The 26564-nt window shown below is 48.9% G+C and overlaps 1 protein-coding gene across 2 annotated transcripts in view; it reads right to left on the bottom strand.

Moving 5' to 3' along the window:
* Nucleotides 1–21236, bottom strand: part of CTNNBIP1 (catenin beta interacting protein 1) — a 46295-nt gene extending 25059 nt beyond the window's left edge. The window contains exon 1 of one of the 2 annotated variants that reach the window (XM_081057396.1): nt 21020–21236. The gene's annotated coding sequence lies outside the window, so the exon portion shown is untranslated. The remainder of the gene's footprint in view (nt 1–21019) is intronic. The other variant, XM_081057397.1, reaches the window with a different exon arrangement.
* Nucleotides 21237–26564: the final 5328 nt, after the last annotated feature.

The following is a 26564-nucleotide window of genomic DNA, read 5'->3' as shown; positions in this document are numbered from 1 at the left end:
CAAGTCCCCACATTCCTTCAAAAAGAGATGAAAAGAGACAACCTCCTTCTACTTCTGAGGGGGCTTTAATTTCTCCACCCACCACCACCGCCAATTAGCCTCCTGCTGTCCCCAGGGCTCGGCCCTTCCAAGGAGCAGAGAGGAACTTTGTCTTCAGGACTTTAAGGCATCACAGGGATGCTGTGGAGTTCCTGCCAGGCCTGTCCAGGGAGTCACGTCCAGCTGTTTTTTTTCTGTCGTTTTCTGACCAGATCAATGTCCCCAATTCATAGAGGAAGAAACCGAGGCTCAACGTCCATGGGCCCCAGAGCCAGCGTAGGACAGGGCACATGACCCAACGGCCAGACACTGTTTCCTGTTCTGTTCTGTTGCTGACGAGCTGTGCAGCCTGAGGTCGGCCACTGCCCTTCTGGGGCCTGCAGATTGCCATTTGTGAAAAGGAAACCATGACCTCCACCCACCATGTCTTCCCGGTGGATACACGAAGTCAGGATGGCTTCGCGAGCGTGAGGCCTGGGTGCCTAGAAGGGTCTCATTCGGGTTTAAAGCTCTGCTGTCACTGTCCTAAAATTCTTAATAATTTTGAACAAGGGACCCCAAAAGGATACCAGGGTGCTCCCAAACTGCCACGGGCCCTATGACCTTAAGTAGACATGACGTGTATGCAAGAAGGAGTCACCAAAACCTTTCTAGGTGTCAGCTCGGGGAGTGGAAGATACAAAAATGGGGCTGTGCCACGAAGCCCGCCTTCTAGGAGGTGACCAAATGGCTGAGGAAAGCACACTACACAAGGCAAACAAAACACAGCACAAACAATATGCAATAACGCGACCAAAAGGTATGTCATGCTAGGATACACTCTCCCAGAATGCAGCACCTCCCGAGCAGCTCAGAGCCAGGAGGAAAAGACCCTCGACCCAGGATAGGCAGCGGCAGAGTAAGAGGATGTGCAAAGCTCTGTAAGAACACGGAGTTGGAGGAGGGAGTAGCTGCCGAGGGCTCCGGGCAGAAGACACTGGACCTGGGTTCTGAAGGCTGAATAGGAGTTTGCTGGTAGAGAAGGGAAGGGCATTACAGGCTCAGGGAACAGACATTCCTGAACAGTTACCGAGCGTCTACTGCATGTCAGGCCCTGTGCTGGGCACTGAGGATACACAGGTGAGCAAAGGAGCATGGTCCACTGTGAGGAGTGGCCCCCAGTGAGGGGGGGAGCAGACCCAGTCATACCCAGGTCAATGCCTCCACAGACACTGATAAATGACACAAACTTCTGAGCTGTTCCCTGAAGGATGAGGAGCTGGGTTGGGGGGCCACTCCTGTGCTCAGGGGCACACACATATAAAAGCCCTGTAGCAGGAAGAGACCGGACCTTTGGAGAAACTGGAGGAAGAAGGTGTGGCTGAGGCCTCCGGAGCCAGCGCCAGACCAGGTGGGTCCCTAAGAGAGGGGAGAAGAGGCATTCCACAGTGGGGAGTCAGGGAGACGCTGAGCTTTACGAGACCAGTAAGGCTGCAATGTGGAGAGCTGGAGGGGAAGCCCCCGTTGGCCCAGGTGAGAGTAGGGGCTTGGGCTGGGGGGTGACGCAGCAGGGACAGTGAGGGTGGGAGAGTTTGGGACACTTTCGCAAGTGGAACTGACGGATGGGAAGTGTAAGGACCTGGAATGCCACTGTGGCTGCAGGAAGTGGGGGCCGGAGGCCTGACCTGAGCCCTGCTCTGCCGGGGCTGTAGCGAAGGCTCTGAGAGCGGGCTGAACAGTTAGGACTGGACTCCGTGGGCCACGGAGAAGCCCGCGGGGCTTGGAAAGCATGGATTCATTCTTCAGATAGTCAGTACCACCAGGAATATCTGCTAAGCGTTCTGGAGACTGAGTCAAAACATGCTGACCGACCAGACCTGGAAAACACCTAGGGCACTTCTGGGAGACACCGTGCTCTGGATGGGGTGGTGGGGGACAGTTTAGGGGGGAGACACTTTGGGAAGAAGGAGAGAAGAAGAATTGGCATCCTGGCCATGCCACTTACCAGCCAGCCAGTGGCTGTGGAGAATGCACTCATTCAGCAAATTTATTGAGCACCTGCTACTAGTATGTATTGGGATACATCAGTGAAAAAACAGTCAAAAATCCCTATATACATTGTAGTGAAGAGAGAGGACAAAACTAAATAAACAAAGCAGTGGGTGAATAATATAGTACGGGAGGAAGTGACAGGTGCTATGTCAAAAAACCCAGCCGGAACCGGAGTGTGGGGTGGTCGGGTGGGCCTTCCTGAGCAGGGACGTGAGGGAGGTGAGGGGACAAGCTGTGGAAGGCCCTGGGGTGGGGGCACGTGGGGGGTGCTGGAGGAACAGCAAGAAAGCCGTGAGTGCCACAAGAAGGAAGTGAGCCAGGGGAGGGCGACGGGAAGCCACGGAGGCCTCTGTGACAACCCCGCCTTGACCTATAAGAAAAGGCAGCCACGTGGCCTGGTCTGACTTGGGTTTTAGCAGGGCCACCTGACTCGGAGACGGAGAAGCGGGGAGACCAGCCAGGAGGCCGTGGCAGGAATCCAGGCAAAAGGGCCGCAGTGGCAGTGGGGTCTGGAGTGGGCAGGACATCAAGGGGGCTGGCAGGCGTGGTGTGAAGGGTGAGAAGAGGGGCACATGAGAGTGATTGCCAGGCTTTAGGCTGAGCAACTGAAGGCGGGAGCTCCTCGCAACTGAGACAGCGGGAGACACACGTGGAGAACTTTTGCGGAAAGACCAGGAGTTGAATATTAGACAGCTTAGATCCTTCTCATCTCTGAGCCTCAGTCTCCTTATCTGTAGATGGGGGTGACAGTGGTACCTGCCCCAAGAGCTGGCTGTGAGAATTAAATGAGATAATACATAAAGCGCGTGCTAGGCATAGTGCCTTGTACATAGCAAGCACTCGGTGAACTTAGTTACTATTGTTAGTGATAAGAGCAGAAGGCTACACAGACAATGTCAGTAAGTGATACTTTCGTTACAGGATGGGGGTAAAATGAAACAAACAGTAAGAATTCAAAGGTTTAAAATACCCCCCAGCTTCCTTTTCTCCCTTCTTCCCACCCAGTTCACCCAACAGCCCCCAACCTACTCAAAGGAATGATAAGGGGCAAAGAGCGACGGGGGCGGGGGGAGCAGGACCTCATTTCCATGTTTTCTACATGTTGCCCCAAATCTCCGGCTTCTCAGCCTTTTGGGCATTACCGCCTTTCTCTGGCATTACTGGCCCTTTGGGCTGGATAATTCTCCGTCATGTAGAATGCTTAGCAGCATCCCGGGAGCCTACCTACCACAGTCACGTTCCAGCCAACGATGGATCCACATACAACAGTGATTCCACAAGACGACAATGGAATTGAAAAGTTCCTGTCACGTGGTGACGTTGTAGCCCTTGTAATCGGCTGCAGTAGTCAGCGCAGTAACATACTGTACAAGTTTGTAGCCTAGGAGCTGTAGGGGGAGAGTCTGTCACCCCCAAATACGTCTATTTGGCAGAAGGATTATTTTAGGCTGGTTAATTTTAAGAAACAGAAGACATGAGAGAAGCTATGCAAACCAAAGTTACCCTTTGTAAAATACATTGACGTGAGTAAGGCATCTCCATTTGTACCAGGAAGAAGGGACGACCTTTTCTCTAGAAACTCTTATCAGTACAGAAGACTTAAACCTGCATAGCAACCTTACTCTTGCTTCCTGTGTTTCTGCTGGTTACTCCCATAACTGACTCCCCCAACATCTCCGACGCCCAACACCTTTTGTCTTCAGCTGAAGATGGCATTGAAGGTGGTGACTGCTACCATCTTGGTGAGTTACTCAGCTTCCCTGGGTATCTCCCATGTGTACAGGAACTACTCGTTATTACACGTGTTTTTCTTCTGTTAACCTGTCTTGTATTATTGCAGAGACGTCTCAGCCAAGAACCCAGAAGGGTAGAGGGAAAATGATTTTTCCTCCCCTACAGAGCAATAGGCTTACAGCCTAGGTGTGCAGTAGGCTGGACCTTCTAGGTTTCTGTTAGTGGGCTCTGCAATGTTCGCACAACCACAAAATCACCTAACGACACATTTCTCAGAATGTGTCCCCACTGTTAGGCAGTACATGACTGTAGATGCCGGTAGGAACACCCCCTTGGTTGTGACAACTATGGCTGACAAAGGGTTCTGTGGAAAATAACCTCACAGGGTGATCTGATCATAAATTCCTAACTGGGCAGATCACAGTAGGAAGACACGCCCCAGACATATAACTTCTTTAGTAAAAGATTTATCTTTGCTTTAAGCAAGCCCTGTCCATTGTTTATGTGCATCTAGGTAAAACCACCATCAAGGGAGCATATAATCTTGTTAACTCTCCTGTAGGCCCATCCCCACCTTGCTTTCTCCCATCTTCAGGTAATCTTCGTTGTTCCTTCCCTACTTCCAAATGCATAAAAGAAGCTGAACACTGTCATTCTCGGAAAACATTTTTCTCATTCTGTAGAGCTCTTGCTTCTGGGTGTGTCCTCTGTTTGGCTCAAATACACTTTTATAAAAATTCTCTCCAGGTTTGATGTTCTTTTGTGGACACAACCAAGAATGTCTCCAGATGTTGTCATGTGTCCCCTGGGGGGCAAAGTCACCCCAGGGTGAGAACACTGCTTTAAAGAAATAGCTGACACATTGTCTAGCTTACAATTGGCCAGGCCTTGTTCTTAACCCTTCACTTAAGTGAATTGTTCACTCTTCACAACCAACGTCCCTACAAGGTTTCACAAATGAGGACAGAGATGCCGAGTCATTTGCCTGTACTCACCCATTCCCCAGATTGCCTGAGCTCTTACCCCTTTGTTAGCCTGCTCTCCAGTGTACAGCAAATGGATAAAAACGAGCTCAGACCCAGGGAGAGGGAGGTAAGGCTGAGGCCTGATCTGCCGCTGTGGCTGCGCGTCCCACGCTGGGCGGCACCTCAGGTCCTCCAGTGACATCAAAACTGGGGCACCAGAGGTAATTTCCATGAGTTCTACTCTCAGTAATTAAACTGCAACCTCCCAGACTCTAGGGCCTCATGAGCAACTTCCTTAATTAATAAATTCCACATTTCAGCCTCCTCCATCCAGAGCTAGGCTCAGCATTCTCGAACCACTCTCCACCAGCACGAGCAAAACAGGTCTAATGGCGGCCCTGAGAGTCAGGGAGGTAGCAGGAGGCAGCACCATTCTTAGGCAATGAGGAATGTGTCCCAAGTTCGCCAACCCAAATTCAAAGCTGATCCAAAGCTCCTTCCAGCTCTCTGAAGCCGGGCAAAGTTGCAGAACAATGAAAATTACTGCTGTTTTCTAAAGGCCAGGCAATGTCAGTCACATTCAGCACACTGTCTCATTTAATGTGAGTCGACAACAAGTCTGCAAGGTAAGAATATTCCCATTTCAAAGACAAGACAACTGAGGCTCAGAAGGTAAGTAAGTGCTCAAGGCCATAGAGCTAATAAGTGGAGAGCCCGGATTTGAATTCATGTTTTTTCTCCAGCCTATTAGCCCCTTCTGGCTCAGAAATTGATTGAAGCATTAGTCATTTTAATTGAAATTAAAATGAAAATCTACTACAGAAAAAAAGAAAGCTAGAACCCCAAATTACTGCCAATCAGAAAATAAGGCAGCAAAACAACTAAATACAATAAATGGTCCTTGATGGGATCCAGGGAGGGGGAAGGGAAAGGAAGGAGTCATGAAGGCCATTATTGGGCAATTGGAGAACATTTAACAGGGAGTATTTATTAGATAATAGTATTGTATGGTGCTATATGTATTGTGTGTGATGGTTATGCTGTGGTTATATCGGAAAATATCCTGGTTCTTAAGAGATACAGGCCGAAGCACATAAGGGTGAAATGCCTCAATGCTTGCAACTTAGTTTCAAACGGTTCAAGAAAAAAAAGTGTGTGTGTGCAAATATGGCAAAATGTTAACAATGATGAACTAGGTAAGAAGCAGAGACAGTGGTTTCACTGCACTAGTTTAACTTTTCTGTAGATTTGAAATCAAAATTGAAAATCAGGAAAATCTTATAAGAAGCCACGAGGAAATCGGGAGTGGGGTGTGGCCGTGGGGAGAGGAATGCCGTGCGTGGCTCTCTGAAGACCCCTGGATATGTGTGGAGTTCCGTAACCCATCAGACGGCCCCCATCAGTCAGAGGCGGCCCTCCTCTAGTGGGGAGCAGCTATGACGCCCAAGTGTAAACGGGCCATTCTCCTCTCTGGCTGCTGGTCTGCTGGCCCTGGAGTGATTTCTGAACTCAGGACTACTACCCTCGAACACCTCCTGCTTCCGAGCTGTGACCTGCCCCTTCACGCACTGCACTCTGTTCCAGGGGTGAACCACCCTGCTGAAGGCCCTTTGGGGGAGGTTCTTGCAGCATTAAAATCAGATCCACCTGACTTGATTCCAAACGGCCCAGTAACAACCAGAGCGCGGCCGCCCTACCCAGCTGTCCTGATGACCACAGGAAAGGTATCATCACAGAAAACCACAGTTAAGCTGGAAGGCGGTGCCTGGAAGCAATGTTAGGATTTGGGGGTGCTTCTTCCTTTCTGTGGCGTGACTCCCCCTCAGAGCAAGCCCCACAGGCCCGCAGGCACATCATACACACAAAGAGCTCCAGGACAGGCACAAACCTGCCCAGGCGCCAATTCCCCCAGGACCTGCACCCTGGACAGGAAGTGGAAAAAAAGGGCTCCCTCCACTCTGCCCTCTCGCAGGGGCAGGTGGTCAGATTCCAGATGCTCACGGGTTCCCTGCATGGCAGTGGGACTCAGTCACGGGCATCTGGCAAAGTCTGGACACATTTCTGGCTGTTATAATTTGGAGGATGCTACTGGGTAGGGGCAGGGATGTCACTAAACATGCTACGATGACAGGACAGTCCCCACAACAAGGAGTGGTCTGGCCCCCATGTCCATAGCACAGAGGGTGACAAACTCTGCGTGGTGGTCACCTCAGAGTAACCAATTGCCCCAGGCTCCTTTAACCCCTCCGGGCCTTAGAACACCCTTCTCTACTGAGTGTTCATTGTTCTAGCAGAGAAGGTTACAATTCTCACGTAACTCATAAGAGCAGAGGGAGCGGATCCTTTTTCTCCCACATCTCCAGTATTTTTATGGACCCTTGAAAAGCCCGTAGGTCTTTGTGCTGAAGAATCTGGACGGATGAACTAGTGCAGCCAATCTCACGGGGCGCTCTGCACGTGCTTACGTGGATGAATAGATTTGAGGAGCCTGTTCACTTCACTTGGCGACTGCGAAGGAAGTCCTCTGGTCTCGGAATGTCCCCACCTCAGAGAATCTAAGACATGGAGGAACTGAAGGAGCCTGTCTGTATCCAGTATATAATGCTGATGTAACTGGATTGGTATAAGGCACCTCTTTAGAACTTCTAGTTTTAAAAAATTTATCCTGGGGCGGCTGGATGGCTCAATTGGTTAGAGCACAAGCTCTTAACAACAGGGTTGCCAGTTCGATTCCCACATGGGCCAGTGAGCTGCGCCCTCCACAACTAGACTGAAGGACAACGACTTGACTTGGAGCTGATGGGTCCTGGAGAAACACATTGTTCTCCCAAATTCCCCAATAAAAATTAAAAAAAAAAATTTATCCTATGATTTTGACCTGATTGGTTAAAAAAAAAAGTTACCCAGCTGTCACTGTCTCTCGAGTCCTGAATTGGGTGAAACCCACCTTTTTATAGCTAAGAAAAAGTACCTGGCAGGCCTGCTTGCCAGCCTGAGAACAATGCAAACAGGAAGGGAATTTGGAGGGGGAGGAAGTTTCCGCGGCTGCAGCAGGACGCTCCGAATCCTGGCCACGTCGTTCAGCTCTGCAGCTCTGACTGGTGGGGCTTTTCTCTCCGCACAGTAGGGGAAACAAGGACCGAAGGAAAGAAAGGCATTTTTGACCTAATTTAAAAACGGATTTTTTTTCTTCCCAGAGAACAACTGGAGCCCTGAAACCCGGTTGAGCAGAAGCCTGAGACCTGCAGGCAGAAGCCAGGGCGCCGACAAAATCTGGCTCCGGATCTTCCTCTGATTCAGCCTGATTCATGACCTTCGGCCTCTGGCAGGTTCCAGGGGGTTGGGTAAAGCAGACCGCAGAGGCCTTGTCTATTTATAAGTGAAGGTAAGGGCTGGAACCCTCAGCTCTAGGGTGCAAGTGCCCCCCGCCCCCACTTCTGGGCAGGCGGTCTGCCAGGCTGGACCACCTTCACTACGGCTGAACACCTGCAGTGTCCAAAAGCCCAGCCAAGCAGGCTGGTGGCAGACTGAGCCTTTTTCTCTCCTGTGACCTGGGTCAGCACCTGAGACGCCCCCAACATGCTGACAACACTGCTGCCCCTCATCAAGGGAAAACTCCCTTTGCACTGCTGGTCAGTCTTCTTAGGGAGAAAGCGGAAGTCAACTTTAGGCTGCAAGGGCCAGTTCCAAGCCTAATAAGCCCAGGGAAGGAGCCTGGCCAGGAGGCATCCAGATCTTAAGTCACCTCCAGAGAAGGATGCCAGAATGTTAATTTCAACCCATAGAAGCACCATCAATCCTGCTGCCCACATTTATGCCAACTCTTACAGGGTCACCATTTAAATTGTTAACTCAACTGGGAAATTTTAAAGTTTGGGAGTTTCGTTTTATTTTTAAAGAGGAAAGGGGAAAACTGACCCAGTGCCATGTATTTCTCAGGAGCTGCATGAGGTCCCTTCACTCAGAGCCATCCGGACACCTTCACGCCACCCTCATTCACACCGGGACAAGCCTTGTTCTCAGAGACAGGCCCAGGCATGGCCTGCCCGGCCCTCTCGGTGCCCAACAGCAGGCTGGCCTGCCCAAAAATCACCACCCAGCCCTTCTCCCTGGCCCCCACTCTCCCTCCAGTAAAGTCCCCTAGAATTGGGTCAAATAAAGAAGCCTTCTGAACCTGGTTCATGGCAGCCCCTCCGAATCCCAGGGTCAGGAAAACTTCCAGCTTCCTGTTGCAAGAATTAGGTCATTAAATCAACTAGGTGGCTCAGGCCCGAGTTGTGCCCCAAAGTGGGCAGGCTGGCAGCCTCGTGGCCTCCAGAGCCAGTCCTCTGCTCACTGCCCAGCTCTGGGGGTGGCTGTCCTCAGGACCCAGCTGAGAGACTCTAGTAGTGGTCTCCTGGGTGAACCTTCTATAAACTCTTAAGAAAATAGGTTTTAGGGTTCCTGCCTCCACTATTCGATAGGCTTTCAGCATACAGGTATGGCTAATTTGCATTAAAATGCAGGTATGTTTGTTTACCTCGAAAACATACCTACGTCATTGCTACAAATTGCAAGGATTCATTACACCTAGACGTCACACAAGCCACATGGTTTGGATAACTGCTCTGCCCTATTACACAGGCAGTGGCCTTCCCTCTCCTTCCCCTCCCCAGTTCCCTCCAAACAAAAAATAATCCAAGGAAGGAGGAAACCTCCCCCTCAGAGGCTGCTGAAGACTTGGTTTCCTTCCTTCCTAAATGTTGAACAAGCTGATAATCAAAATCAAAAATAGTTTAAACAAAGAAACTGTAGAATCTACATGCGTTTATTCCATTAGCTTGCTAGGGGAAGTAGCATGAGGATGAGCACGTCTGAGGGGTCACAAAACTCATCCAGTCTGAAAGCGAGGATGGTGATGGCAGGAGGGGAGGGCACGGATGACCAGAACAAATACACGCTGCTCTGAGGAACCAGGAAAACACAGCGCCGAATACAGCAGGGACCCACCCACAGCACCTGGAGGGTTTGCTCAGGGCCGTGGCCACCATGCAAAAGCTCAAGCTGGATAGAAGTGGAGTAGAGGCCGCAGGGCCCCGTGTGAGGGCTCTAAGAAACTGTCCCCATTCCCAATGGGTGTAGACATAATCACCCAGGCCAGGCACACCCAGATAACCCAGTTCAGGAGCCAAATCCCCAACATCCATTTGTAATGACATCCCCGTTCCCAAAGCCACGAAACTCTTAGTCATCAAGCCACAGAAAGGGAGAAGCTCCTGGCAAACTGGCTTATTGGTGCTCCCCTGGCTAAAAGACTTCTGGTTTTATAGGCCGGCTACTCACCGAAGACTGTGACATTTCATAAAATGAAACCCACGAGCCTTTTACAAGCCCATATCCACAGAATGTGAGCAGAACCTGACCTCTTGCAAAAACTCTTAGCTGAGAGGAAACTCTTATTATCCAGGTTCACTGAGAGCGGGTTAATGACACTGCACATTCGTTTCGTGGTACCCTGAGCATGAAGACTGTCTCTCAGAGAACTAAACTTCCTTCCAACGTACTTGGAGCATGTAACGTAATGTTAAAACAAAACAAAACAAATGCAGACACCAATGCACACTAGTTCTTACCTGCTGCTAGAAAAGGCACGTAAGTCTGACAGAAAGATACTCAATCACAGAAACTTCCAAGTCCGAAAAAGAATAGCTCACCCAAAATAGAAATTCCTAAGAGAAAGGGAAACAGACAACTGTGCATGCTGTAAAAAGAGGGGATCCATTGTTTAAATTTTGTTTTGGTCATCTTTATTTAGTTTGCATGAAGTTGAAAATTAAGGCATTTTTAAAAATTCTACTTCATGCCCATTTTGTGGCTGGGAAGGGGGGGAGGAGAAGCAAATTCGATTTGAACATGTACTTGTAAATTCTAATACAAAATTATACAATTTTTCCTGTAAACAATACCAATTTTTAATTAGGGAGCATTTTCTTTCTAACCTGTATTTCAGTCTAGAAGAAAAGATAATGAGTAAAACAAATTGCATTGTTAAAAGGATTATAGTGCTGCATTGTCGGAAGTTAGCACCTCTTGGACTGAATCGTCTCGATTACATGTAGTAGGAGTCTGTGTGGCGAATTTGCAGCAAGATCATGTGCATATCATCCCGTTGTAAGGAGACTTCAAAAAATACGGGAACAGTTAGTTATTTTTACACAGTTCTTTTGTTTGTGTGTGTGTGCTGTCGCTTGTCGACAACAGCTTTTTGTTTTCCTCAATGAGGAGTGTTGCCCATTTGTGAGCCTTCATTAACTCGAAGTGAAATGGTTGAAATATTTATCCTGTTAGAATAGGCTGCATCTTTTAAACAACTCATTAAAAAAACAAACAAACAAACAAAACAAAAACAAAAAAAGAAGGGAAAGAAACCAGAAATCCAGGACAATAATCCAGGAGAGCCAGGCAAAGCCAAGGGGACTGCAACCAAAATAAATTCCAGGTGGAACAAATTGTTTTTCTCCTCACCTTTTTATTTTGAAAAATTTCAAAGCCACCAAGAAGCTGAAAGAATAGTACAAGGAACATCCGAATACCTGCCCAGAGTCAGCAGTTGTTAACATTTTGCCACATTTGTCTCATGCCTCTCCCTGTTGTGGGTAGATGGGGTATGTCTGCTTATTTTCCTGAGCCATTTGCAAGTAGGTCGCAGATATCACGATACTCTGCTAAGTGTATTATCATGTATTTCCCAGGGCCCTTCTCCTACATGACCAGAAGAGCATTTTTACCCCCAAGGAATTTACTACTGGCCCACTAATATTCTCTGATGCACAGTCCATATGCACATTTCCCCGGCCTCACTCCCCTCACGTTGGTCTTTACTGTATTTCAACCCAGGACCCAATCAAGGATCTCATTGCATTTGGTTCCCGTATTTGCACCTCCTTTAGCCTAGAATGGTTCAGCAGCTTTTCTTTGTTTATCAGGACATTAGCATTTTTTAGAGACCAGGACCACGGTCCTTAGGATGTCCCACAACCTGGATTTGTCCGATTGTTCCTTACAATTAGAGTAAGGTTAAACATGGCAAGAAACTGTCATAGCTGACGGTGCCAGTGTCCCACTGGAGACACACAATGTCCCACTGGAGACACACAATGCTCATTTGCCCCATTTCTGAGGATGCCAGGTTTGATCCCTTGGTAACAGAGCAAAGTTTTAAATGGATGGAATAGAGAGTAAGCATATTAGAAGCAAACACAGGAAAGAAAACAGTGGGAGGAGAAAATAATAGGAAATGAAACCTAGAAGTCATAAAAGATATTAAAATCTGATTATAGAAAAAATCAAACTCTCTGCATGGAAAACACAATCATATCAGCAGAAACATCATCAAAAGAACAATGACTAATTATGGAAATACATGTAACATATACCACAGCTACAGGACAAACTTCCCCAACGTATAAAGAATACCTGTAGATCAACAGGAAAAAGACTGCCAACCCAAGAAAGAGATGGGTAAGTAATGTAACAGATTGTTCATAAATGGCTCGTAAGATAAGAAATGATGCTTTATTTCTTCATAAGGAAAATGCAAATTAGAAGTATAACGATATACCACGTCTCATCTATTAGCAACAATCAACAGAGTTTAACAACTTCTGCCAAGGTATGGGGGAAATATAAAATGTTAGTATGTCCACGGAGGGCAATTTGGCAACACTAAAAAGTTGAACAGATATACCTTTTGTTCTAACAATTCAGCCTGTAGGAATTTACCCTATAGATCCACTTACACAAATGCACAAAGATATGTGTAGAAGAATATTCCTTGTTAACGGTAACTAACAAAAGACAGAAAACCTAAATACTCACGAACAGGGGACTGGTTTTAAAATATAACCAATCCAAAGAATGCCCTGGAACCATTAAAATGAGTGCTGTAGTTCTAAATGACCTAGACAAGTGACGTAACCTCTCTGTGCCTCAGTTTACTCATCTGCAAACGGTCGACAATACCAGTCCTTAGGTCAGAGGGTTGCTGGGAGGAGTGAAAGATATCATATAAGGAATGCACTTTTAACAACACCCAGCACACAGGAAACGCTCACGAGGTATTAGCCGAATGACGACAACCACGGTGGTGTGGTGGTGGTGGTGGTGGTGGTGGTGGTGGTGCTGGTGGTGGTGGTGCTGGTGGTGGTGCTGGTGCTGGTGGTGGTGCTGGTGCTGGTGGTGATGGTGGTGGTGGTGGTGCTGGTGGTGGTTTGCACAGCTCTACAGTAGCATTTACTGTGAAGTGAAGAAGTCAGGTGCAGAGCACTGCATTACAGTGTCAAAGGAATAGTGCGTGACAGGCCTGCGTGAGGTCACTCACGTGCACGGTACACTTGCACATGTGCAGAACGTCTGGTTAAGAGTCACAAGATGCTGGCTACCAGCGGTCTCTTTCAGGGCTGGGAATCCAGGGAGGAAAACTGTTTGTACCATACGGCCTTTTGAATTCTGTACTATGTACATATTACCCACTCCAAACACAAGGAATGATTTTTTTTTTTTTGAAAGGAAGTGGAACAGGGTCAGAAGATGAGAGGAAAATGCAGCTCTCCCTCTGGGAGGTCCGGCCAGTCCAGGGCAGTGCTTGCTGATGAGCATTCAGGGACACTTGCAGGACGGCCTAGGAAACCCTCTCCTCCAGGAGACAGGAAGTGAGGGTGGGCAACCAACACCTGGCGCAAACGGGGGTGTGGGGGTGTGGGGGGGTGATGGGCATGTGCTACCTGTCAGGTGGTAGCAGCACTTTCATCCCAGGTGGGAGAAGACACTGGCTCCAGCCGACTCCGCTCCACGGTGTCCCACCTAAGCTCCAGAAGGCTGCTCCGTGCAGAGCACAGCCAGCACCCCGGAGAGACGCCCCCACAGCCAGCTAGCTGGCCTCGGAGCCCCACCATGTCCTCCTAACAAATCACTGGCACCCCATCTTCCTGCAACTCCAGCAAGCGGCCGGAGGAACGCTATGTGCCCTGAAAGGCCACCGGGCAGTGCCACCAGCGGGGACAGACAAAGGATTGCGGGGAACGGGTCACCCTCTGCCGTGGTGGGGAACCGAGTGTGCAGCACACGGAGTTCACAGGACTAAGATCATAGCCTCGCCGGAGCTCACCTTGGCAGTATCCCCGCCCCACGTTTTGTCCTCCCTTTTGTAAATAAAATGGGATCATTATTCCGGGCTCAGAACTACTACACAGCTTAAAATCCCCAAATCATCTTGGCAGTACTCACAGGCTCATGTATTTTAATCAGGCTCCCTCCACCACACAGAACATAAAATGACAAGTAGAAAATCATTCAAATGTCCTCTACCTGCAGAGAACACAAGAGACCTCGAGGGTCCGCAACACATTTCAGTTCATATTCCTGCAGCAGAAGAATATTCTGCGAAGACAAGTGTCAGGATGGGTCATTTGGAAGGCAAGGCTGCCAGGGGCAGGGGTCTGTGAGGTCCTGGCCTAGGCAGGGCGGTCAAGGCTAACCCATCTCCCAGGAAACCGGGCCCCCGGTTTGCCTAGTGATTTAGCAGGAGAAGCAAGAGTGGGGCTCGCTTTGTGAGAGGTGCCTGAATCATAAGGGACCCTGATCCCCACAGGACTGTAGAATGACAAGGGGGTGACAAGGTCTGTATTCAGTTCCGGGACGTGGACCGCAGGATTCCACAGCAGGAAACGGATTAAATATTCAGGAGATGCTCAGGCCTGAGAAAACCTTCATGGGAGCTGGTCTCCAAAAGCCTGGCCCTCGTTCTCCACGTGGGAGACGGCATGAAAGTGGGTCACATTCTCCCCACTGAACTTGTGTCCCTGTGGGCTCCAACCACACTTAAAGAAGCCCAGGGACACTGAGTGACCTGGTCTCCTCGCCAGGCCAGCCATTTCCTCCTGATCAGATGTGGACTGAGTCTGGGGCCCCCCAGACTGAGGGGGCAGCTGACCAGCACCAGGTAGGCAGTGGCATGCCAGGGGCTGGAGGAGAGGACCATCACTCAGGAGTGTACCACGCTGTCCTGGCACTTCTCCTGTCACTCCGATTGTGGGCAGCTGCCTCTGTCAGCCCTGTGCCCTCTCCACCCGTCCTGGCTGCAGGAAGAGAGCAAGAACACTGCTTTCTCATGAGCTGCGGGGCCTCCTTGACGTGGTTCTGTGAAGGGATCCCAAGGCCTGGTGCTGGGCAGACTCGGGGAAGAAAGAAACTTTCTCCACCCCACTCTGCATAGATGGACCCCAAACAGGGGCTCAAGGACACGGGTATCCACAGGCATTAGTTCTTTTAGGAACCCCGTGGGCATGCCGGAGAGCACAGGGCAGCTAGCCCCCAGTCTGCCTGCAACCATATGACTCCTTTCCAAATTTGGCACAGGCAGACCCGTCAGGCATGGACAGAATTCTGGAGAGACAAGGTCTGGTGGTCATTTCGCAAGACAGGCACCGATTCACTGGTGGTATAATTTCAAAAATCTGTGGAAAGAGACCACCGCCTTAATGCCCTCCCAGGGCAGGTACCCATGGGGGCCGATGTGCCCATCTGGAAATCATCCTGACTCTCCCCCAACCCCGAGAGTTCAAAACCCTCACCAACACGTCCATCCTTTGTTCACACGCCTCCAACTAGATAATAAGCCTCTTGGCCCTAGACTGTAAGGGAAGAATTATTTTTATCCGGCTCACCACAGAATTCCCAGTGGCCCAGATCGTAATAAAAGCCCAGTAAATATTTATTAATTGAATTAATGAATCATTAGAAGGGAGGGAAGGAAGGAAGGAGGAATGGAAGACAGCCATCACTTCTTGGCATCTCCGTGCTCTTGGCTTCTACTATAAAGACATCACAGCCAGGATTAGCACCCACGCCCTTTAACCCTTTCTCTGCCCCACTATCATCCGTGGCCCTCAATCGTGACATGATGCGCAGTATACATACCTGTTTACCGGAGCTTATACAGCACATGACCACGAAGAACGGAGAAACATTCCTGACCCTCAATCCGGAAGACACTTCAGAAGGAGAAAGCAATGTTTTGGTCCAGCTGTGCCCATCACGGAGGCACACCTTTCCTACTGTGGACTGTTGGTTTCCCTTTTAACAAGGCTTCGGGGAGGATCAGGGCGTAATAGGTCTTTAATAACTGAGTATAACAGCAGTTGGTGCTCGGCGCCCTTTCATAAAAGGAGTTCAAAAGCACTTTGGCTCAAACACAGAATGCCCCTGCGAGCTATGAAGGTACAGGTATCATTATCCCCATTTACAGTTGGGGAAAGTAAGGCAAAGGAGGTTAATTAGCTTGCCCAAGGTCAAAAGAGACAGGGAAAGGGCGGAGGATTCAAACTCTTAGCTGCAGCCAGCGAGCTGACTCTGGCCACCCTAACAAATCCACCCATGCTGGGCTCAACGGCGATCGTTTTTCTTCTCTATTATTTCGGCTGAGAAGCTAATACTGTGCTTAGAAGTATCTAATATTGCGCTTAGAACTCACGCTCATGAGACTTTCTTCTGGGTTTGAATCCGATTCTGTTCTCAACTAGCTTGATCTCAAACAAATTACTTAATCCTTCCAGACCTCAGTTTCTGAATACATATGATCTGGGCCACTGGTAATTATAACGTGTATCTCAGAAACTAGTCAGGATTCAATGAGACAATGTACATAAAATACCACTATCATTCATTTTCTCCTTTTCTAAATGAGCACACACCACTCATAATAAAAAAAACCAGTTAGATGAGAAAAAGGTTGCACCCACTCTGGGTTTAGTTTTTACAAGGCTACAGATGACATATGACTAACAGGCGTTTCGGATGCTGCCAATGAAATGCCCCAGGACCCTGAAAGTGACTTGCAACACAGAAGTCCTATTTGATTCCCACTTATTCCTGCTGGCCTCTCAGATGATGAGCAAGTCGCATTGTGGACACTGACGAGAGGATGCCTGGGTGAGGACTTGCAAAGCTGCTCAATGCACCCAGTTTCCAGAGGCCAACTCTGGATTCCTGGCAAGCTGAAGCCCTGGGTTTGAAATGCCATTTCTCTGAGTGTTCTGAGCTACCCAACTCTGTTCAGACCAAACCAAAGACAGCCAATGCTTTCTGGGAACCACCGTGTTCCTGATCAAGTGACCCAACAGGAGTTGTTCAGAGGTGACAGTGTAGCTCAACCCTCTACAGGGGACCCGGTGATACTCAGCGGGAGACTGGAAGAGAAGTAGGGGTGGTAGAGGAAAGCTGCCCAGTCGATCCTGCTATACCCCCACAACTAAGACACTGTCACATATTTGTGTGTGGGTGTCCTTCGTGCACATATGAAGAACAGCAGCAAAATGCCAAAGTTACTTCAGAGTCACTGCCAAGATGCAAAGCTTTCAGTCATACAGAGGTGAGCAGAATACATAGGACATGCCACTGTTACAGGACAAGATGCTAAGAGCTGGCAGTGCTCATTCATTCAACTCAAGAAATGTTCACTGGGGCCGGCCCGGTGGCGCAGGCGGGTAGAGCTCCGTGCTCCTAACTCCGAAGGCTGCCGGTTCGATTCCCACATGGGCCAGTGGGCTCAAAAAAAAAAAAAAAAAAAAAAAAAGAAATGTTCACTGATTATCTACATACTCTGGGGAAAAGAAGGCTCAGTGGAATAGCCAGGGCACAGACACACCTGGACCTCCGCTAACCCAGCCCACCTCTCCTGGGTACGGAGGCCAGAAAAGTGAGGAACCTGATGGAAACAAACTCGACACTGCTTCCTGGCCTCCAAAAGCCTCCCAGGACACGGAAAGCCGACTCACTGCTCCTCCTAGTCTCCTGCTCTTTCTCGGAGGGTGGACCACCAGAACAAGTTCCCATGCTGTGCCTTCCCACTGTTCAGAATTAAACATTCAGGTCTCCATTCAGTCACCTCCTCAGAGCTGGCTAAAGTGATGATTCTCACCTCGTCCCAGTCACTCTCCATCCCACTGTCCTGCTTTATTCTCCCTGTATCTCTTGTCACCATTCTAGGTTATTTTGTTCACTTGTTCACTTGTTTACTGTCTGTCTTGCCCACTAGAATATAAACTTCATTAGACTATGTATCTTGGCTATGTCCCCGGCACCCACAACAGTGCCTGGCACATAGTAGGTGCTCATTAAGTCATTCAGTTCAACAAATATTTACTAAGTGCCTACAAACTTTAGGCACTGAACTACAACAGTAGACAAAAAAAACCACACACACACACACAAAACCCTGCACAATCTCTGCCTTCAAAGAGCTTCAATTCTTTGGGACATAAGATAAATAATGGTGAAATAATAGCTGCTACCTCAACCAAGCAGGTACTCAGTGCTCCGCGCTGTTCTAAGCATCTGCTAGCGAGGTATTACTTAATTTAATTCTTCCCACAACCCCATGAAGGAAGTATTATTAATTTATATGTGGGGACAGTGAGGCACCGGGAGGTTAAGTTACTTGCTGGAAGTCACAGAGCTCATGACAGGCAGAACCAAGACCCATACCCAGATAGTCTTGGTACAAAGTCCACGCTCTGATTACGAGCTACACTTCATATTTGCTGCGTGTTGAATAACTCCTTGGGCAGCACTCTCAGCAGCTGCCCCCTGTAGACAGGGCTGGAGAGAGAGCAGACCCATCAGGACAGGGCTGCCCTGTTCTCCGAGCTCAGTGAGATGGACACTGCCGGGTCTACCACTGTGTTACACATCTGAAATGAAGCAGGAGGAGGCATCCAAAAGGAAGCATGGTCTGACGAAAACACAGGGACTGAGTCAGGCTTCCTGGGTTCTAGTTTTTGGTGCTGTGAAACACCCAGGCACGTCAACCAACACGTGATGAGTTTACTTTTTGTAAATGCTGTGAGGGATGCCAAGATGAATCCAATAGAGATCCTGCTGAAATAGAGGAAGACAGCGGCAGATACCATAAGAAAATGTACAAACTGCTATGGGATTTCCAGAGTTCTTCAGCCTCTCGGGGCCACAGGTACCCAACCATAAAAGAGGGGTTGGCCTACATAATCCCCACAGTCCTCTAGTTCTGACATGTTCTGATAGCACAGACTTGGAGCAGCATGGAGATCAAGTTTTATTCTGGTTCGTGGTTCAAGTTCATGGCCACTGAGTTGTTCTCCCACCTATCATGAGAACAGTCCCAATTTCTTTGGGCAACATCTTAAAGCAGCAGAAGGGCAGCCAGGTGTGGGAACGCAGCCCAACGTGCTCTGCCCTCTTCCACCTCTCACCGGCTTTTAAATCCACAAACCCTCTTCCATCGAGGAGGAGGTGACGTTTCTGTGCACAGGTTATATTATAACATAGAGACTACTCCTTACGTATCTTGTTCATTTCTATATCCCTAGAGTCTAGCACAGTGCCTGGCTCACAATGGGCAGCGCGTAAGGTTTGCTGAGCTAAACCTAAGCATGGTGAAGTCTAGAGACTCTCTGCCAGACATATCAATCTCAGTCAGCATTGCCTGAAGTTTTGCTGTACAGCTCTCAGCTTCTCCCAGGGGGAGCAGACAAGTTGCTTGCCGTTCAAGACACTTCTTCACTTCTACTGTTACCACCCTGGTCCTCCAAGCCACCCTCATCTCTTGCCTGGCAGCTGCAATAGTCTTGTCTCTCAACTGGTACCCCTGCTTCTGTTTGCGTCTTACAATCCAGACCCAGTGTAGAGGCCAGAACTATCTTTGAAAACTTAAACCAGATCGTATCACTTCTCTGCTTAAAATCATCCAATGGCTTCTAACTGCATTGGGAATCAAATCCAAACTGGTTCTTCCCACCTTCCTAGCACCCACGGCTATAGAAAGTATTTTGTCTGCTTATTCGTTGACCCCCTCCTCTTTAGAAGGTCCTGCTACAGGAGGGCAGGGGCTGCCTCTATCTTCGTCATTGTAGCCCCAGTGCTTGGAATGGTGCCTGCCACATAGTAAGCGCTCACTATTGAACGGATGAATCTCCATCCCACTGAGGCAACTTGTATTTACAAGGGCCACAAATTCCACCAGGAAACCACGAATGACACACTGGCATTTACCAGCTGGCACCTTTATTTACGATTCAAAGTCCTGCTTTAAATCAGAGGAAACTTGGTATCTTTGGACAGTTTAATGGCCTTAGAGATCAGTATCACTTAGGATCTAAAGCCAGGAACGAGAGCCCAACAGTTGTAACAGAGAGCTCAGAGCCAAGGCGTTTGGAAACAGAACTTCAGAACAAACTCTGACTTGCCTCCCGGTCCCTTACCGACACCCCCGGTGCCTCAATTTACCCAGCAGTCGGCCAGGCACACTTCCCTAAGTTCTGTGAGTGGCAGGAGACAAAATAATTAATAGCTATAGCATAGTTAGATCCTCAGATAAGAGGTGCTGCAAGCCACACATCTCATTATTCATAAAACTCTTGATTTGCTGCCAACACAGGCCTCCTCGGCCTTCCCAGGGGCTAACCTGACAGCAGGCACTGCTCAGACAAGTTCAGCACACAAGAGAGGGGGGCATGTGGGGCCTAACAGGTTGGGTGTCCAGACCCATGTGGCTTGGTTACCAGGTTCAAGAAAAAGGAACCTGGTTGGGGTGGGGGTGACGAAAAGAAGGTGAGATGTGCAGTTTGGGGCTCCAAGTGGTTAATTTTGCAGACTCACATATACAGCTGGCCATCCCAGAGAGACATATGCCTACAAAGTGGACCTTGCAGGACCGCTCACCAGGAGAGGTGGAATGGGGAGTGGGCAGTTCAGTCCGAGTACAGAGAGGAAGGGCAGCCCGGTGGCCACACCTTGGCAGCATTTAGTTTGGGGAAATACGGCGGAGCTCCATACACAGGGTCAGGATGCTGACAGTGGGGCTCAGGTGAGGAAAGAGACGAGGAGGTCGCGGGACCTGGTGTGCTGACACACGGTGACAACCAACCCGACGCGGTGAGATGAGCGACAGAGTGGGTGGCTCAGACACCTGTGGAAGCGACCCCCGGGAGAAGGTGAGGACGCCTGGAGGGTGACTTGCGGAGCGGGCGGCGAGCGGCAGGAGGCAGGGGCGGCCCAGCCGGGCGAGGAGGCCTGGTCCCAACCGGGGCGCCGCGCCGGGGGCCCAGCCGGTGGGTCCGAGCCGGGTCGGGGGCGCCCTCCGCGGCCCCTCCCCAGGAGACAAAGGGCCGACGGCTCCCCGGGGCCCGAGCGCGGCGCGGGCCTGGGCGCTACAAGCGCGAGCTGGCGTCGGCGCTTACCTGGGCCGCCCGACCCGGCCTGGCCGGCGGGGGCTGCGGGTCCGTGCGCAGCGCGCGGCGGCCTGTTCCGGGGCGCGCTCAGCCTGAGCAACCGCGACGGCGGCGGCGGCGGCGGCGGCAGCAGCAACGGCCGCGGCGGTGGCAGCAGCAGCAGCAGAACCAGCAGCAGCAGCAGCGGGAGCGGCCGCTTCAGCCTCCGCCTCCCGCTCCGTGAGTCACCGCGGCGGGGAAGGAGGGAGGCGCCAGGCCGCCGGAGGAGGGACCGGCGAAGGGGGCGGCATCTGGCTCCGCGCGGGTGGCGAAGGCGCGGCCAAGGCAACGCCCCGGGGGTGCAGGGGCCGCCGAGGGCCGGGCGCCGGGGGCGGGGTCTGCGGTGGGGCGGGGCTCGGGCGGGGGGCGTGCATTGGTTACATCGGTCAGTGGGGCGGGGCTTCTTGGTGCGGGACGGAGCTGCGGGGCGCTACGGGACGCTTATTGGGCAACAAGATCAAGGGGCGGGGCCATAGCCTCGGGGCGGGGCCACGAGAAGGGCTAGTGGAACAGGGTCGCGGGTAGCAGCGGAACCGCACTTGGAGCAAAGGGGAGCAGCGGGGACCGGAGGTGGGCTGGGGAGGAGGGGCGGGGGCTCGGGGGAGGAGGCGGCCTGAGGGCGGAGCCCCAGTTAAGGATGGAGCTGGCGCTGAGGTAAAGCGACTTTGCCTGTCCCTCGCTGCTGCAGGAGCACAGTGATCCCGTGGAAAGAATGGCCTCTCCCACACACGGGTCTGTGTTTAAAAATGGGAGCTGCTAGACCCGGCGGAATCCTTGGTGAGTCCGGCTTACCCAGGGCCCCTGAAAAATGTGAAATGGATGAGGTTGCTGGACATTTGGAGGCGTGGTCTTCCTGAGTTTTGGAGTTGGGAACGTTGCTACCTTTTGAAGCAGTTAGGCCCGCTCTTGAATTGGGGGCTTGTCTAACCTGTGTCCACGGAGCCCAGAGAGCCCATGGATGGGCCTCCCTGGGACCGTTAAACTTAGAATATCGTGTGCATTGGTAGTGAGTGCATTTTGTTGGGGAAAAGCGGCCCATGATTAAAATGTTTCTATAAAAAGTCTGATTCTATCTGCTATCTGGTCTCTGGAGAGAGTACAGGGAGAAACAGCCCTTTATAGGAAAAATGAGAATTGCTTTGAACACCCACCATCCCTTTTAGAGGAACTTTTAGTGTGGTCTTCTTATTGTTAACGTTTTAACAGTTATATAGTGTGACACTAACCGCATTTTAGAAGCACTCCTGCCCGGCTTTCCCCAACCTTTCTTTTCACCCCTTTTCTGTCTCATCCTCTCCCCCATTTCTTCTCCTTCCCTCTGCAAGAAAGATACGAGATACTTTTTTTACTTTACTGTTTATTTTCTGTAATGTCCATATTACTCTTTTGATTTAACACTGTATTGTAGTTACAATTGAGGAATATTTTATCAAGTTTTGAGAGGCCAGAAATAGACCTTAATTATGACTGTAGCCCCAACAGTGTCCCATACCAAGAGCTCACCCGATATTTGCCAAGCGACTTTGCCTGTCCCTCAGGCAAAGTTGATCCTTCAAGTCTTCCAAAGCACACCTGTGCAAAAACTTACACATTCATATTATTTTTATGTAAATATTGATGTTTATAACAAATGAATTAAAATTTAACAAGATGCTTGCTATTCAAGACGCAATGTATAAATTACACATTTTAAAAGATATATGCTTAATTAAGGATGAAGGTGGAAAACAATGCATAAACTGAAAACGTGTCAGTGTGAAATGGATGATTGTCCTTTTTTCTAAATTTTCATAAACATATTTATATATTCAAAATTACAGTAAGTTCATCAACACAGCCAGTATCTCAACTACCCCATCAGCACAGAGGTGGAAAATTCTGCATTTCTACATTGCAGTATTACTTCAGGAATAGCTCAGGCTCCATCCATCTGTAGGGTCTTAGAAGAAAACAGTGAAGGCTTAGGAGATAGGGAACATGTCAGTACTGACAGCTCAGCACCATCTCTTCTCCTTGGGGACCAGCTTCTCCCTACCCTCTACGCCACTGAGGTGCCAATGAGGCTGTCAATTACAGTATCTACCCTCTCCCGGCACCAAACAAACAAATAAACAAACCAAAAACAAGGAAGACATGGGACCCTAGCTGGACCAATGCAAGTGCTGCATTCTCTTGACTATTGGCCTAAGAAGTAGGATGTGACCGCAGCTTGTGACCAATTGGGAATATTGGGGAACAATGTGTTTCTCCAGGGCCCATCAGCTCCAAGTCGTTGTCCTTCAATCTAGTTGTGGAGGGTGCAGCTCAGCTCCAAGTCCAGTTGCCATTTTCAGTCTTTAGTTGCAGGGGGTGCAGCCCACCATCCCATGCAGGAGTTGAACGGGCAACCTGTTGTTGAGAGCTTGCGCTCTAACCAACTGAGCCATCCGGCCTCCCCTCCGGAAGCTCAGTGACTGCTCGTTGTCTTCAATCTAGTTGTGGAGGGCACAGCTCACTGGCCCATGTGGGAATTGAACTGTCAGCCCTGTTGTTCAGTGCTCATGCTCTTACCAACTGAGCCATCCAGCTGCCCCATTAAATTTCTGAATTGTAAATTAAGAGACGGTCTCTCTTTCCTATTGAATCAAGAACTATAAGGATGTGACCTCAAAAATGTTAGCATCATCCTCACCCGCCACATGGAAAATTCTGAAAGAATGAGGCAATGTTCCTGGACAGAAACAAGATTTGGAGGGAGGGAAAAGGAAAGGGAGAGAAAAGGAGAGAGACCCCTAACAGCGTGTTCCAGTTGCAGAACTTGTACCAGCTTTGCTCACACTATCTCACACTTAGTAGGTCCTCAAATCTGTCTCTCCTCTGGTGCTTCCCCCTTCAGTAACTGGCACCACTCCACCCAGTTGCTTACACCAGAAACGAGTATCTTTGACACCACCCTCCTTTACCCCTCATACCCAGTCTGTGTTGCTTCCACTCCAAAACCATATCTTGAATCTCTCCACTTCCCACCATCTCCAGGTCTCTGACCCAGTTTAACCCATCATCAGCTCTCACCTTGACACCAGCAGTAGCTTCCGAGTGCTCTCTCATGCAGGTTTTCTCTACCACCCCCAACTCCTTAACCTCACAGCAATGAGAGGAATCTTCTTCAAGTGTACTGACATCATCACACCTCTACTATTTAATGATTTCTCTTCGTTTTCATGATGCAGTTCAAAATCCTTAGCATGGCTACAAGGTCCTACATGATCTGGCTCTAGCCTGATCTTGAAGTACTTTTTCCAACTGGGCTACACATAGGCCTACTCCCCGCTCCTTGATCACAGGTACTTCTTTGTGCTTTGGGACTTTGGAGTGTGCTGTTCCCTTGGCCTCAGTGGCTCTTCCCCACTTCTCCCCCCTTCACCTGACTGAATATTTATTTGGTCTTCTACAAGGAGACTTTTTTAATCTGTGCTAGATCCAGTCCCAGCATGGCCATAAACTCCAGGAGGGCAAGGAGGCCCTCCTTGGGAACCACTCCCATGTGCACAGTACCTGGCACGTGCAGATGCCCAACAGGTATTATTGCATGAATAAATGTTTAAATACCCCACCTGGAACGTTCCCTCCCATTAGCCAGCCACTTCTACTTCCCCAACTCCAATGCTATGAACCCTCTCCTCACTCTTCACTCTTTAAATCTGTGATTCTGTTTCATCCTTTCAGTTCTGGGGAGGGGTCTCTGTACTCCCAGACATACTCGTATATATAGCTTTAAATAGTTACTTTCTGGAGGAAAAAAAAAATCTCTATCCTCTATACCAAAGGGATTAGTTATAAAAGCAAAATCTTCAGGTCAAGTAATGAAACAAACAGCTGTGGAGCCACAGCCCACTGCAGGGGAACTATTCTGACGTATTTATGGCAACAGTGGTCCTCAAATTTTACCCCGTAAGAGGGCCTTCCTGCCTATGAACTGAATGGGTGCAAGGTGAGAATGGGAGAGAAAGGAAGAGACTGTACCGAATGAGATTTTTTTTTTTTTTAGTAAAGAAAAAGTGAGAACCAATTCCTTTGTTTTGAGAACCACATTTTAAACATGAATTAATAATTCCCAATAATGTAGAAAGTAAAAAAAAAAAAGAATTGTTTTTTGCTTTGGTTGCTGTTTGTCATCCGGTTGACATTTGGTACAGTTCTAACTTCTCTAAGGACAGTGATAAGGAAGCTAAGCGCACAGGAGACAAAGAATGCCATAGTCATGCGTCATTCTCCTGTGTTTTGCTTTTGCAAATAACTTGTCATCTAATTTTACTTTGGAGATAATAAGGAATTATTAAACACAATGATGAAAGCATTTTGTGGATCAGTGAATATACGTATTTTGTGTCATGAGTGGGGTATGTGCAGCTGTGAACATCTGGCTCTCTGCCAACCTGTCCCCAGAGTGCTGATTTCTGCAGCATCAGATGGATAGATCGTCCCTACATCACAGAAGCTGCTAGTATTGTGCTTGGGGACAGTATTAAGAAATAATTATTCATTTCTTTGGTTGAGTGTTTTGATTGACCAACATGTCTTGTACTTTGTGCAGCCTCCAACATTCTAGTCACTTAGTAAAGACAAAGCAACATAGGACCTCAATTTGAATCCCAATACTCAGACTATTAGCCTTTAAGCATAGTAGTCTGTTTATCACTTTTTTCCCTGCCAACTATCATCCATTAAATATAAGAAATTACCATCTCTAAAAGCAAATCGCCTGTACTCTCTGAGAATAAATGATAAAACAGCTGTCTTTGCCCCCAGCACTTATCAGTGTATTGCATATCAGATGTTGCAATGTTATCAGTTCATTCAGGTGAGACGGAAAAGGCCTTTCCTGATAAACAATTCCTTCCTCCCCTACCCAGTACAGACTGCCCCGTAGTTTATGGCTATAAATTAGTGGGGCCTGTTACTATTAAATGCTTATGGCTTTGCTACTACCCTGTTTCCCCGAAAATAAGACCTAGCCGGACAATCAACTCTAATGTGTCTTTTGGAGCAAAAATTAGTATGACCGGATCTTATATTAATTTTTGCTCCAAAAGACTCATTAGAGCTGATGATCCAGCTAGGTCTAGTTTTTGGGGAAACACGGTATCCTTCACCATTGTTAAGAGTAGAAAATTCAATCCTACCTGAGATGATAAATCCTTGTTTCACATTCAAATGTTTAGCTTGGGGTTTTCTTATATCCTTTGCTATTTGTAAGACTGAGGTCTGGCTTTACAGTAATGTGACACTTAGATTTTGCATTTTGGTCCAGCAGAGGTTGCTCAATCTAAATGAACTTTGTGGTTTGGTCTTCTCCCCACCCACTCCCCTCACTTTCTTCATTACTGTTCTTCTGGGAAATTACTTCCCATCAGCTGTATTGCCCCCAGCTGGTGAATCAGATCGAGGATTTTTTTTTTAATAGTTAATAAACTCTAAAGGCTGAGGCTGGAAAATCTACACCCTGGTGCTAGCTAATGAAGAGCGTCACATGAAA

This window comes from Rhinolophus hipposideros (assembly GCF_964194185.1).
Source record: "Rhinolophus hipposideros genome assembly, chromosome: 8".
NCBI lineage: Eukaryota > Metazoa > Chordata > Mammalia > Chiroptera > Rhinolophidae > Rhinolophus > Rhinolophus hipposideros.
The sequence above is the reverse complement of the archived record's forward strand: the minus strand, read 5'-3'. Positions and strand labels throughout refer to the sequence as shown.